Below are 13,934 nucleotides of genomic sequence, written 5' to 3' on the forward strand. Positions count from 1 at the left end.
AACAGAACGATAATAAATTATTTTGTACTCCAGGTAATGTCGGGTAGTTGTATAGACGTAGTTGTGGCCGAGTGGTTAAGGCGATGGACTTGAAATCCATTGGGGTTTCCCAGCGCAGATTCAAATCCTGCCAGCTACGTCTTGCTTTTTGAGCATGTAAAAAACAAAGATAATATTTCCTTGACTCCTTTATTTTCTAGGAAACTATACTAGCTATTATATTTCACATAGTTTGTCTATTAATATATCAGCCACCTAATGGAAATTGCAACAGGTTTTAAATGACAATCATAAAATGCAAAGCAATTATCTTTCCACAGAAGCTCATCACAAAATCAACGTGCAGGTAGTTGTGGCCGAGTGGTTAAGGCGATGGACTCGCGCAGGTTCAAAACCTGCCAGCTATGTCTTGCTTTTCGAGCATGTCAAAAACAAAGATCATACTTCCTTGACTCCTTTATTTTCTAGGAAACTATACTAGCTATTATATTTCACATAGTTTGTCTATTAATATAGCAGCCACCTAATGGAAATTGCAACAGGTTTTAAATGACAATCATAAAATGCAAAGCAATTATCTTTCCACAGAAGCTCATCACAAAATCAACGTGCAGGTAGTTGTGGCCGAGTGGTTAAGGTGATGGACTCGCGCAGGTTCAAATCCTGCCAGCTACGTTTTGCTTTTCAAACTTATTTAAAAACACAATATGCATTTAAGATGTAGAAAAGCAAAATATGTTATGTTAAACAATGTAACTGTCTCATCCTAAATCACCTTCACTTGCATCCTATTTCACAATGGACTGCTTTTTGAAGCATGTGATCTCAGACAGTGAGGCTCTTCCTGCATTTTAGGAACATGTCATCAAACCATCTCCAAATTTTTTTTTACTGTTTCATGATGTAATGGTTATTTATGTGTAGATCTGAGTTAAAATTTGTTTTGTTAATAACAACTAAACTTTTAATTAACAAATCAGCAGCACTAGGAGGAAATGTGCATATCAGATACTTTCAAATATCACAAAACTGTAGTGCTATCTGTGGAATTACAGTGAATGTATTGCAATTATTTCCATCAGCCACTTTGTAAGATACATAACAAGGTTTATTTGTTCTTTCCAGAACATATTATCATCTTCATCATAATCAACAATTGCCACCAAGCTCAGGAAATCTTTCCCATCTTAAAGTTAATCTTAAATATATCTCTATAACACTGACATGAGCTGTTTCTTTTTAAAACATAAACAGTAATTGAAAAATTTAAATCAATATTTTTTGGAAACCATCATACTCACCATTGTATCCTAATCCTGATTTAATCCTAGTTTGCAGCCTTGATGTTATGAACTAATTATTTCACATATACATTTGCAGAATCCTATGATGTGCCATTCACAATATCCATACTGCCACTAAAGAATGCAAAATTTGATCTTGAGAGATCTGCAGAGATGAAATGAATGATGAGAGAAAATGCATGTTAATAAACAAATTTATGATTGTGCAGAGGCAGGTGTGCTAATTCTACATTAAATAAGCATGGGACCAATGAAATAAACAGAACGATAATAAATTATTTTGTACTCCAGGTAATGTCGGGTAGTTGTATAGACGTAGTTGTGGCCGAGTGGTTAAGGCGATGGACTTGAAATCCATTGGGGTTTCCCAGCGCAGATTCAAATCCTGCCAGCTACGTCTTGCTTTTTGAGCATGTAAAAAACAAAGATAATATTTCCTTGACTCCTTTATTTTCTAGGAAACTATACTAGCTATTATATTTCACATAGTTTGTCTATTAATATAGCAGCCACCTAATGGAAATTGCAACAGGTTTTAAATGACAATCATAAAATGCAAAGCAATTATCTTTCCACAGAAGCTCATCACAAAATCAACGTGCAGGTAGTTGTGGCCGAGTGGTTAAGGCGATGGACTCGCGCAGGTTCAAAACCTGCCAGCTATGTCTTGCTTTTCGAGCATGTCAAAAACAAAGATCATACTTCCTTGACTCCTTTATTTTCTAGGAAACTATACTAGCTATTATATTTCACATAGTTTGTCTATTAATATAGCAGCCACCTAATGGAAATTGCAACAGGTTTTAAATGACAATCATAAAATGCAAAGCAATTATCTTTCCACAGAAGCTCATCACAAAATCAACGTGCAGGTAGTTGTGGCCGAGTGGTTAAGGCGATGGACTCGCGCAGGTTCAAATCCTGCCAGCTACGTTTTGCTTTTCAAACTTATTTAAAAACACAATATGCATTTAAGATGTAGAAAAGCAAAATATGTTATGTTAAACAATGTAACTGTCTCATCCTAAATCACCTTCACTTGCATCCTATTTCACAATGGACTGCTTTTTGAAGCATGTGATCTCAGACAGTGAGGCTCTTCCTGCATTTTAGGAACATGTCATCAAACCATCTCCAAATTTTTTTTTACTGTTTCATGATGTAATGGTTATTTATGTGTAGATCTGAGTTAAAATTTGTTTTGTTAATAACAACTAAACTTTTAATTAACAAATCAGCAGCACTAGGAGGAAATGTGCATATCAGATACTTTCAAATATCACAAAACTGTAGTGCTATCTGTGGAATTACAGTGAATGTATTGCAATTATTTCCATCAGCCACTTTGTAAGATACATAACAAGGTTTATTTGTTCATTCCAGAACATATTATCATCTTCATCATAATCAACAATTGCCACCAAGCTCAGGAAATCTTTCCCATCTTAAAGTTAATCTTAAATATATCTCTATAACAGTGACATGAGCTGTTTCTTTTTAAAACAAAAACAGTAATTGAAAAATTTAAATCAATATTTTTTGGAAACCATCATACTCACCATTGTATCCTAATCCTGTTTTAATCCTAGTTTGCAGCCTTGATGTTATGAACTAATTATTTCACATATACATTTGCAGAATCCTATCATGTGCATTTCACAATATCCATACTGCAACTAATGAATGCAAAATTTGATCTTGAGAGATCTGCAGAGATGTAATGAAGGATGAGAGAAAATGCATGTTAATAAACAAATTTATGATTGTGCAGTGGCAGGTGTGCTAATTCTACATTAAATAAGCATGGGACCAATGAAATAAACAGAACGATAATAAATTATTTTGTATACCAGGTAATGTCGGGTAGTGGTATAGAAGTAGTTGTGGCCGAGTGGTTAAGGCGATGGACTTGAAATCCATTGGGGTTTCCCCACGCAGGTTCAAATCCTGCCAGCTACGTCTTGCTTTTTGAGCATGTAAAAAACAAAGATCATACTTCCTTGACTCCTTTATTTTCTAGGAAACTATACTAGCTATTATATTTCACATAGTTTGTTTATTAATATAGCAGCCACCTAATAGAAATTGCAACAGGTTTTAAATGACAATCATAAAATGCAAAGCAATTATTTTTCCACAGAAGCTCATCACAAAATCAACTTGCAGGTAGTTGTGGCCGAGTGGTTAAGGCGATGGACTCGCGCAGGTTCAAATCCTGCCAGCTACGTCTTGCTTTTCGAGCATGTCAAAAACAAAGATCATACTTCCTTGACTCCTTTATTTTCTAGGAAACTATGATAGCTTTTATATTTCACATAGTTTGTCTATTAATATAGCAGCCACCTAATAGAAATTGCAACAGGTTTTAAATGACAATCATGAAATGGAAAGCAATTATTTTTCCACAGAAGCTCATCACAAAATCAACGTGCAGGTAGTTGTGGCCGAGTGGTTAAGGCGATGGACTCGCGCAGGTTCAAATCCTGCCAGCTACGTCTTGCTTTTCGAGCATATCAAAAACAAAGATCATACTTCCTTGACTCCTTTATTTTCTAGGAAAATATACTAGCTATTATAATTCACATAGTTTGTCTATTAATATAGCAGCCACCTAATAGAAATTGCAACAGGTTTTAAATGACAATCATGAAATGGAAAGCAATTATTTTTCCACAGAAGCTCATCACAAAATCAACGTGCAGGTAGTTGTGGCCGAGTGGTTAAGGCGATGGACTCGCGCAGGTTCAAATCCTGCCAGCTACGTCTTGCTTTTCGAGCATGTCAAAAACAAAGATCATACTTCCTTGACTCCTTTATTTTCTAGGAAACTATGATAGCTTTTATATTTCACATAGTTTGTCTATTAATATAGCAGCCACCTAATAGAAATTGCAACAGGTTTTAAATGACAATCATGAAATGGAAAGCAATTATTTTTCCACAGAAGCTCATCACAAAATCAACGTGCAGGTAGTTGTGGCCGAGTGGTTAAGGCGATGGACTCACGCAGGTTCAAATCCTGCCAGCTACCTTTTGCTTTTCAAACTTATTTAAAAACACAATATGCATTTAAGATGTAGAAAAGCAAAATATGTTATGTTAAACAATGTAACTGTCTCATCCTAAATCACCTTCACTTGCATCCTATTTCACAATGGACTGCTTTTTGAAGCACGTGATCTCAGACAGTGAGGCTCTTCCTGCATTTTAGGAACATGTCATCAAACCATCTCCAAATTTTTTTTACTGTTTCATGATGTAATGGTTATTTATGTGTAGATCTGAGTTAAAATTTGTTTTGTTAATAACAACTAAACTTTTAATTAACAAATCAGCAGCACTAGGAAGAAATGTGCATATCAGATACTTTCAAATATCACAAAACTGTAGTGCTATCTGTGGAATTACAGTGAATGTATTGCAATTATTTCCATCGGCCACTTTTTAAGATACATAACAAAGTTTATTTGTTAATTCCAGAACATATTATCATCTTCATCATAATCAACAATTGCCACCAAGCTCAGGAAATCTTTCGAATCTTAAAGTTAATCTTAAATATATCTCTATAACACTGACATGAGCTGTTTCTTTTTAAAACATAAACAGTAATTGAAAAATTTAAATCAATATTTTTTGGAAACCATCATACTCACCATTGTATCCTAATCCTGATTTAATCCTAGTTTGCAGCCTTGATGTTATGAACTAATTATTTCACATATACATTTGCAGAATCCTATGATATGCCTTTCACAATATCCATACTGCCACTAAAGAATGCAAAATTTGATCTTGAGAGATCTGCAGAGATGAAATGAATGATGAGAGAAAATGCATGTTAATAAACAAATTTATGATTGTGCAGAGGCAGGTGTGCTAATTCTACATTAAATAAGCATGGGACCAATGAAATAAACAGAACGATAATAAATTATTTTGTACTCCAGGTAATGTCGGGTAGTTGTATAGACGTAGTTGTGGCCGAGTGGTTAAGGCGATGGACTTGAAATCCATTGGGGTTTCCCCGCGCAGATTCAAATCCTGCCAGCTACGTCTTGCTTTTTGAGCATGTAAAAAACAAAGATCATACTTCCTTGACTCCTTTATTTTCTAGGAAACTATACTAGCTATTATATTTCACATAGTTTGTCTATTAATATAGCAGCCACCTAATAGAAATTGCAACAGGTTTTAAATGACAATCATAAAATGCAAAGCAATTATTTTTCCACAGAAGCTCATCACAAAATCAACGTGCAGGTAGTTGTGGCCGAGTGGTTAAGGCGATGGACTCGCGCAGGTTCAAATCCTGCCAGCTACGTCTTGCTTTTCGAGCATGTCAAAAACAAAGATCATACTTCCTTGACTCCTTTATTTTCTAGGAAACTATGATAGCTTTTATATTTCACATAGTTTGTCTATTAATATAGCAGCCACCTAATAGAAATTGCAACAGGTTTTAAATGACAATCATGAAATGGAAAGCAATTATTTTTCCACAGAAGCTCATCACAAAATCAACGTGCAGGTAGTTGTGGCCGAGTGGTTAAGGCGATGGACTCGCGCAGGTTCAAATCCTGCCAGCTATGTCTTGCTTTTCGAGCATGTCAAAAACAAAGATCATACTTCCTTGACTCCTTTATTTTCTAGGAAACTATACTAGCTATTATATTTCACATAGTTTGTCTATTAATATAGCAGCCACCTAATAGAAATTGCATCAGGTTTTAAATGACAATCATAAAATGGAAAGCAATTATTTTTCCACAGAAGCTCATCACAAAATCAACGTGCAGGTAGTTGTGGCCGAGTGGTTAAGGCGATGGACTCGCGCAGGTTCAAATCCTGCCAGCTACGTTTTGCTTTTCAAACTTATTTAAAAACACAATATGCATTTAAGATGTAGAAAAGCAAAATATGTTATGTTAAACAATGTAACTGTCTCATCCTAAATCACCTTCACTTGCATCCTATTTCACAATGGACTGCTTTTTGAAGCATGTGATCTCAGATAGTGAGGCTCTTCCTGCATTTTAGGAACATGTCTTCAAACCATCTCCAAATTTTTTTTACTGTTTCATGATGTAATGGTTATTTATGTGTAGATCTGAGTTAAAATTTGTTTGGTTAATAACAACTAAACTTTTAATTAACAAATCAGCAGCACTAGGAAGAAATGTGCATATCAGATACTTTCAAATATCACAAAACTGTAGTGCTATCTGTGGAATTACAGTGAATGTATTGCAATTATTTCCATCGGCCACTTTTTAAGATACATAACAAAGTTTATTTGTTAATTCCAGAACATATTATCATCTTCATCATAATCAACAATTGCCACCAAACTCAGGAAATCTTTCCCATCTTAAAGTTAATCTTAAATATATCTCTATAACACTGACATGAGCTGTTTCTTTTTAAAACATAAACAGTAATTGAAAAATTTAAATCAATATTTTTTGGAAACCATCATACTCACCATTGTATCCTAATCCTGATTTAATCCTAGTTTGCAGCCTTGATGTTATGAACTAATTATTTCACATATACATTTGCAGAATCCTATGATATGCCTTTCACAATATCCATACTGCCACTAAAGAATGCAAAATTTGATCTTGAGAGATCTGCAGAGATGAAATGAATGATGAGAGAAAATGCATGTTAATAAACAAATTTATGATTGTGCAGAGGCAGGTGTGCTAATTCTACATTAAATAAGCATGGGACCAATGAAATAAACAGAACGATAATAAATTATTTTGTACTCCAGGTAATGTCGGGTAGTTGTATAGACGTAGTTGTGGCCGAGTGGTTAAGGCGATGGACTTGAAATCCATTGGGGTTTCCCCGCGCAGATTCAAATCCTGCCAGCTACGTCTTGCTTTTTGAGCATGTAAAAAACAAAGATCATACTTCCTTGACTCCTTTATTTTCTAGGAAACTATACTAGCTATTATATTTCACATAGTTTGTCTATTAATATAGCAGCCACCTAATAGAAATTGCAACAGGTTTTAAATGACAATCATAAAATGCAAAGCAATTATTTTTCCACAGAAGCTCATCACATAATCAACGTGCAGGTAGTTGTGGCCGAGTGGTTAAGGCGATGGACTCGCGCAGGTTCAAATCCTGCCAGCTACGTCTTGCTTTTCGAGCATGTCAAAAACAAAGATCATACTTCCTTGACTCCTTTATTTTCTAGGAAACTATGATAGCTTTTATATTTCACATAGTTTGTCTATTAATATAGCAGCCACCTAATAGAAATTGCAACAGGTTTTAAATGACAATCATGAAATGGAAAGCAATTATTTTTCCACAGAAGCTCATCACAAAATCAACGTGCAGGTAGTTGTGGCCGAGTGGTTAAGGCGATGGACTCGCGCAGGTTCAAATCCTGCCAGCTATGTCTTGCTTTTCGAGCATGTCAAAAACAAAGATCATACTTCCTTGACTCCTTTATTTTCTAGGAAACTATACTAGCTATTATATTTCACATAGTTTGTCTATTAATATAGCAGCCACCTAATAGAAATTGCATCAGGTTTTAAATGACAATCATAAAATGGAAAGCAATTATTTTTCCACAGAAGCTCATCACAAAATCAACGTGCAGGTAGTTGTGGCCGAGTGGTTAAGGCGATGGACTCGCGCAGGTTCAAATCCTGCCAGCTACGTTTTGATTTTCAAACTTATTTAAAAACACAATATGCATTTAAGATGTAGAAAAGCAAAATATGTTATGTTAAACAATGTAACTGTCTCATCCTAAATCACCTTCACTTGCATCCTATTTCACAATGGACTGCTTTTTGAAGCATGTGATCTCAGACAGTGAGGCTCTTCCTGCATTTTAGGAACATGTCATCAAACCATCTCCAAATTTTTTTAACTGTTTCATGATGTAATGGTTATTTATGTGTAGATCTGAGTTAAAATTTGTTTTGTTAATAACAACTAAACTTTTAATTAACAAATCAGCAGCACTAGGAAGAAATGTGCATATCAGATACTTTCAAATATCACAAAACTGTAGTGCTATCTGTGGAATTACAGTGAATGTATTGCAATTATTTCCATCAGCCACTTTGTAAGATACATAACAAGGTTTATTTGTTCATTCCAGAACATATTATCATCTTCATCATAATCAACAATTGCCACCAAGCTCAGGAAATCTTTCCCATCTTAAAGTTAATCTTAAATATATCTCTATAACAGTGACATGAGCTGTTTCTTTTTAAAACATAAACAGTAATTGAAAAATTTAAATCAATATTTTTTGGAAACCATCATACTCACCATTGTATCCTAATCCTGTTTTAATCCTAGTTTGCAGCCTTGATGTTATGAACTAATTATTTCACATATACATTTGCAGAATCCTATGATGTGCCTTTCACAATATCCATACTGCAACTAATGAATGCAAAATTTGATCTTGAGAGATCTGCAGAGATGTAATGAAGGATGAGAGAAAATGCATGTTAATAAACAAATTTATGATTGTGCAGTGGCAGGTGTGCTAATTCTACATTAAATAAGCATGGGACCAATGAAATAAACAGAACGATAATAAATTATTTTGTACTCCAGGTAATGTCGGGTAGTTGTATAGAAGTAGTTGTGGCCGAGTGGTTAAGGCGATGGACTTGAAATCCATTGGGGTTTCCCCACGCAGGTTCAAATCCTGCCAGCTATGTCTTGCTTTTTGAGCATGTAAAAAACAAAGATCATAGTTCCTTGACTCCTTTATTTTCTAGGAAACTATACTAGCTATTATATTTCACATAGTTTGTTTATTAATATAGCAGCCACCTAATAGAAATTGCAACAGGTTTTAAATGACAATCATAAAATGCAAAGCAATTATTTTTCCACAGAAGCTCATCACAAAATCAACGTGCAGGTAGTTGTGGCCGAGTGGTTAAGGCGATGGACTCGCGCAGGTTCAAATCCTGCCAGCTACGTCTTGCTTTTCGAGCATGTCAAAAACAAAGATCATACTTCCTTGACTCCTTTATTTTCTAGGAAACTATGATAGCTTTTATATTTCACATAGTTTGTCTATTAATATAGCAGCCACCTAATAGAAATTGCAACAGGTTTTAAATGACAATCATGAAATGGAAAGCAATTATTTTTCCACAGAAGCTCATCACAAAATCAACGTGCAGGTAGTTGTGGCCGAGTGGTTAAGGCGATGGACTCGCGCAGGTTCAAATCCTGCCAGCTACCTTTTGCTTTTCAAACTTATTTAAAAACACAATATGCATTTAAGATGTAGAAAAGCAAAATATGTTATGTTAAACAATGTAACTGTCTCATCCTAAATCACCTTCACTTGCATCCTATTTCACAATGGACTGCTTTTTGAAGCACGTGATCTCAGACAGTGAGGCTCTTCCTGCATTTTAGGAACATGTCATCAAACCATCTCCAAATTTTTTTTACTGTTTCATGATGTAATGGTTATTTATGTGTAGATCTGAGTTAAAATTTGTTTTGTTAATAACAACTAAACTTTTAATTAACAAATCAGCAGCACTAGGAAGAAATGTGCATATCAGATACTTTCAAATATCACAAAACTGTAGTGCTATCTGTGGAATTACAGTGAATGTATTGCAATTATTTCCATCGGCCACTTTTTAAGATACATAACAAAGTTTATTTGTTAATTCCAGAACATATTATCATCTTCATCATAATCAACAATTGCCACCAAGCTCAGGAAATCTTTCCCATCTTAAAGTTAATCTTAAATATATCTCTATAACACTGACATGAGCTGTTTCTTTTTAAAACATAAACAGTAATTGAAAAATTTAAATCAATATTTTTTGGAAACCATCATACTCACCATTGTATCCTAATCCTGATTTAATCCTAGTTTGCAGCCTTGATGTTATGAACTAATTATTTCACATATACATTTGCAGAATCCTATGATATGCCTTTCACAATATCCATACTGCCACTAAAGAATGCAAAATTTGATCTTGAGAGATCTGCAGAGATGAAATGAATGATGAGAGAAAATGCATGTTAATAAACAAATTTATGATTGTGCAGAGGCAGGTGTGCTAATTCTACATTAAATAAGCATGGGACCAATGAAATAAACAGAACGATAATAAATTATTTTGTACTCCAGGTAATGTCGGGTAGTTGTATAGACGTAGTTGTGGCCGAGTGGTTAAGGCGATGGACTTGAAATCCATTGGGGTTTCCCCGCGCAGATTCAAATCCTGCCAGCTACGTCTTGCTTTTTGAGCATGTAAAAAACAAAGATCATACTTCCTTGACTCCTTTATTTTCTAGGAAACTATACTAGCTATTATATTTCACATAGTTTGTCTATTAATATAGCAGCCACCTAATAGAAATTGCAACAGGTTTTAAATGACAATCATAAAATGCAAAGCAATTATTTTTCCACAGAAGCTCATCACAAAATCAACGTGCAGGTAGTTGTGGCCGAGTGGTTAAGGCGATGGACTCGCGCAGGTTCAAATCCTGCCAGCTACGTCTTGCTTTTCGAGCATGTCAAAAACAAAGATCATACTTCCTTGACTCCTTTATTTTCTAGGAAACTATGATAGCTTTTATATTTCACATAGTTTGTCTATTAATATAGCAGCCACCTAATAGAAATTGCAACAGGTTTTAAATGACAATCATGAAATGGAAAGCAATTATTTTTCCACAGAAGCTCATCACAAAATCAACGTGCAGGTAGTTGTGGCCGAGTGGTTAAGGCGATGGACTCGCGCAGGTTCAAATCCTGCCAGCTACGTTTTGCTTTTCGAGCATGTTAAAAACAGAGATCATACTTCCTTGACTCATTTATTTTCTAGGAAACTATACTAGCTATTATATTTCCCATAGTTTGTCTATTAATATAGCAGCTACCAAATAGAAATTGCAACAGGTTTTAAATGACAATCATGAAATGGAAAGCAATTATTTTTCCACAGAAGCTCATCACAAAATCAACGTGCAGCTAGTTGTGGCCGAGTGGTTAAGGCGATGGACTCGAAATACATTGGGGTTTCCCCGCGCAGATTCAAATCCTGCCAGCTACGTCTTGCTTTTTGAGCATGTAAAAAACAAAGATCATACTTCCTTGACTCCTTTATTTTCTAGGAAACTATACTAGCTATTATATTTCACATAGTTTGTCTATTAATATAGCAGCCACCTAATAGAAATTGCAACAGGTTTTAAATGACAATCATAAAATGCAAAGCAATTATTTTTCCACAGAAGCTCATCACAAAATCAACGTGCAGGTAGTTGTGGCCGAGTGGTTAAGGCGATGGACTCGCGCAGGTTCAAATCCTGCCAGCTACGTCTTGCTTTTCGAGCATGTCAAAAACAAAGATCATACTTCCTTGACTCCTTTATTTTCTAGGAAACTATACTAGCTAATATATTTCACATAGTTTGTTTATTAATATAGCAGCCACCTAATAGAAATTACAACAGGTTTTAAATGACAATCATAAAATGCAAAGCAATTATTTTTCCACAGAAGCTCATCACAAAATCAACGTGCAGGTAGTTGTGGCCGAGTGGTTAAGGCGATGGACTCGCGCAGGTTCAAATCCTGCCAGCTACGTTTTGCTTTTCAAACTTATTTAAAAACACAATATGCATTTAAGATGTAGAAAAGCAAAATATGTTATGTTAAACAATGTAACTGTCTCATCCTAAATCACCTTCACTTGCATCCTATTTCACAATGGACTGCTTTTTGAAGCACGTGATCTCAGACAGTGAGGCTCTTCCTGCATTTTAGGAACATGTCATCAAACCATCTCCAAATTTTTTTGACTGTTTCATGATGTAATGGTTATTTATGTGTAGATCTGAGTTAAAATTTGTTTTGTTAATAACAACTAAACTTTTAATTAACAAATCAGCAGCACTAGGAAGAAATGTGCATATCAGATACTTTCAAATATCACAAAACTGTAGTGCTATCTGTGGAATTACAGTGAATGTATTGCATTTATTTCCATCGGCCACTTTTTAAGATACATAACAAAGTTTATTTGTTCATTCCAGAACATATTATCATCTTCATCATAATCAACAATTGCCACCAAGCTCAGGAAATCTTTCCCATCTTAAAGTTAATCTTAAATATATCTCTATAACACTGACATGAGCTGTTTCTTTTTAAAACATAAACAGTAATTGAAAAATTTAAATCAATATTTTTTGGAAACCATCATACTCACCATTGTATCCTAATCCTGATTTAATCCTAGTTTGCAGCCTTGATGTTATGAACTAATTATTTCACATATACATTTGCAGAATCCTATGATGTGTCTTTCACAATATCCATACTGCCACTAAAGATTGCAAAATTTGATCTTGAGAGATCTGCAGAGATGAAATGAATGATGAGAGAAAATGCATGTTAATAAACAAATTTATGATTGTGCAGAGGCAGGTGTGCTAATTCTACATTAAATAAGCATGGGACCAATGAAATAAACAGAACGATAATAAATTATTTTGTACTCCAGGTAATGTCAGGTAGTTGTATAGAAGTGGTTGTGGCCGAGTGGTTAAGGCGATGGACTTGAAATCCATTGGGGTTTCCCCGCGCAGGTTCAAATCCTGCCAGCTATGTCTTGCTTTTTGAGCATGTAAAAAACAAAGATCATACTTCCTTGACTCCTTTATTTTCTAGGAAACTATACTAGCTATTATATTTCACATAGTTTGTCTATTATTATAGCAGCCACCTAATAGAAATTGCAACAGGTTTTCAATGACAATCATAAAATACAAAGCAATTATTTTTCCACAGAAGCTCATCACAAAATCAACGTGCAGGTAGTTGTGGCCGAGTGGTTAAGGCGATGGACTTGCGCAGGTTGAAATCCTGCCAGCTACGTCTTGCTTTTCGAGCATGTCAAAAACAAAGATCATACTTCCTTGACTCCTTTATTTTCTAGGAAACTATACTAGCTATTATATTTCACATAGTTTGTCTATTAATATAGCAGCCACCTAATAGAAATTGCAACAGGTTTTAAATGACAATCATGAAATGGAAAGTAATTATTTTTCCACAGAAGCTCATCACAAAATCAACGTGCAGGTAGTTGTGGCCGAGTGGTTAAGGTGATGGACTCGCGCAGGTTCAAATCCTGCCAGCTACGTTTTGCTTTTCAAACTTATTTAAAAACACAATATGCATTTAAGTTGTAGAAAAGCAAAATATGTTATGTTAAACAATGTAACTGTCTCATCCTAAATCACCTTCACTTGCATCCTATTTCACAATGGACTGCTTTTTGAAGCACGTGATCTCAGACTTTGAGGCTCTTCCTGCGTTTTAGGAACATGTCATCAAACCATCTCCAAATTTTTTTTACTGTTTCATGATGTAATGGTTATTTATGTGTAGATCTGAGTTAAAATTAGTTTTGTTAATAACAACTAAACTTTTAATTAACAAATCAGCAGCACTAGGAAGAAATGTGCATATCAGATACTTTCAAATATCACAAAACTGTAGTGCTATCTGTGGAATTACAGTGAATGTATTGCAATTATTTCCATCAGCCACTTTGTAAGATACATAACAAAGTT

The 13,934-nt window shown here is 34.8% G+C and overlaps 9 non-coding genes across 9 annotated transcripts; all 9 read left to right on the top strand.

The window, feature by feature from the left end:
- The first annotated feature begins 57 nt into the window (after positions 1 to 57).
- TRNAS-UGA (transfer RNA serine (anticodon UGA)) lies at positions 58 to 139 on the top strand. Its single transcript has one exon. It is a non-coding gene; the product is annotated as a tRNA-Ser (tRNA).
- A 1,480-nt stretch (positions 140 to 1,619) lies between these two features.
- Positions 1,620 to 1,701, top strand: TRNAS-UGA (transfer RNA serine (anticodon UGA)). Its single transcript has one exon. It is a non-coding gene; the product is annotated as a tRNA-Ser (tRNA).
- Positions 1,702 to 3,181: 1,480 nt separating this feature from the next.
- Positions 3,182 to 3,263, top strand: TRNAS-UGA (transfer RNA serine (anticodon UGA)). The gene has a single exon. It is a non-coding gene; the product is annotated as a tRNA-Ser (tRNA).
- Positions 3,264 to 5,278: 2,015 nt separating this feature from the next.
- Positions 5,279 to 5,360, top strand: TRNAS-UGA (transfer RNA serine (anticodon UGA)). The gene has a single exon. It is a non-coding gene; the product is annotated as a tRNA-Ser (tRNA).
- Positions 5,361 to 7,107: 1,747 nt separating this feature from the next.
- TRNAS-UGA (transfer RNA serine (anticodon UGA)) lies at positions 7,108 to 7,189 on the top strand. The gene has a single exon. It is a non-coding gene; the product is annotated as a tRNA-Ser (tRNA).
- A 1,747-nt stretch (positions 7,190 to 8,936) lies between these two features.
- TRNAS-UGA (transfer RNA serine (anticodon UGA)) lies at positions 8,937 to 9,018 on the top strand. The gene has a single exon. It is a non-coding gene; the product is annotated as a tRNA-Ser (tRNA).
- Positions 9,019 to 10,497: 1,479 nt separating this feature from the next.
- On the top strand, positions 10,498 to 10,579 carry TRNAS-UGA (transfer RNA serine (anticodon UGA)). The gene has a single exon. It is a non-coding gene; the product is annotated as a tRNA-Ser (tRNA).
- Positions 10,580 to 11,325: 746 nt separating this feature from the next.
- On the top strand, positions 11,326 to 11,404 carry TRNAS-CGA (transfer RNA serine (anticodon CGA)). The gene has a single exon. It is a non-coding gene; the product is annotated as a tRNA-Ser (tRNA).
- Positions 11,405 to 12,883: 1,479 nt separating this feature from the next.
- Positions 12,884 to 12,965, top strand: TRNAS-UGA (transfer RNA serine (anticodon UGA)). Its single transcript has one exon. It is a non-coding gene; the product is annotated as a tRNA-Ser (tRNA).
- Positions 12,966 to 13,934: the final 969 nt, after the last annotated feature.

The sequence above is a fragment of the Taudactylus pleione genome, unplaced genomic scaffold (genome assembly GCF_031769625.1).
Source record: "Taudactylus pleione unplaced genomic scaffold, aTauple2 ptg000085l, whole genome shotgun sequence".
Lineage (NCBI taxonomy): Eukaryota > Metazoa > Chordata > Amphibia > Anura > Myobatrachidae > Taudactylus > Taudactylus pleione.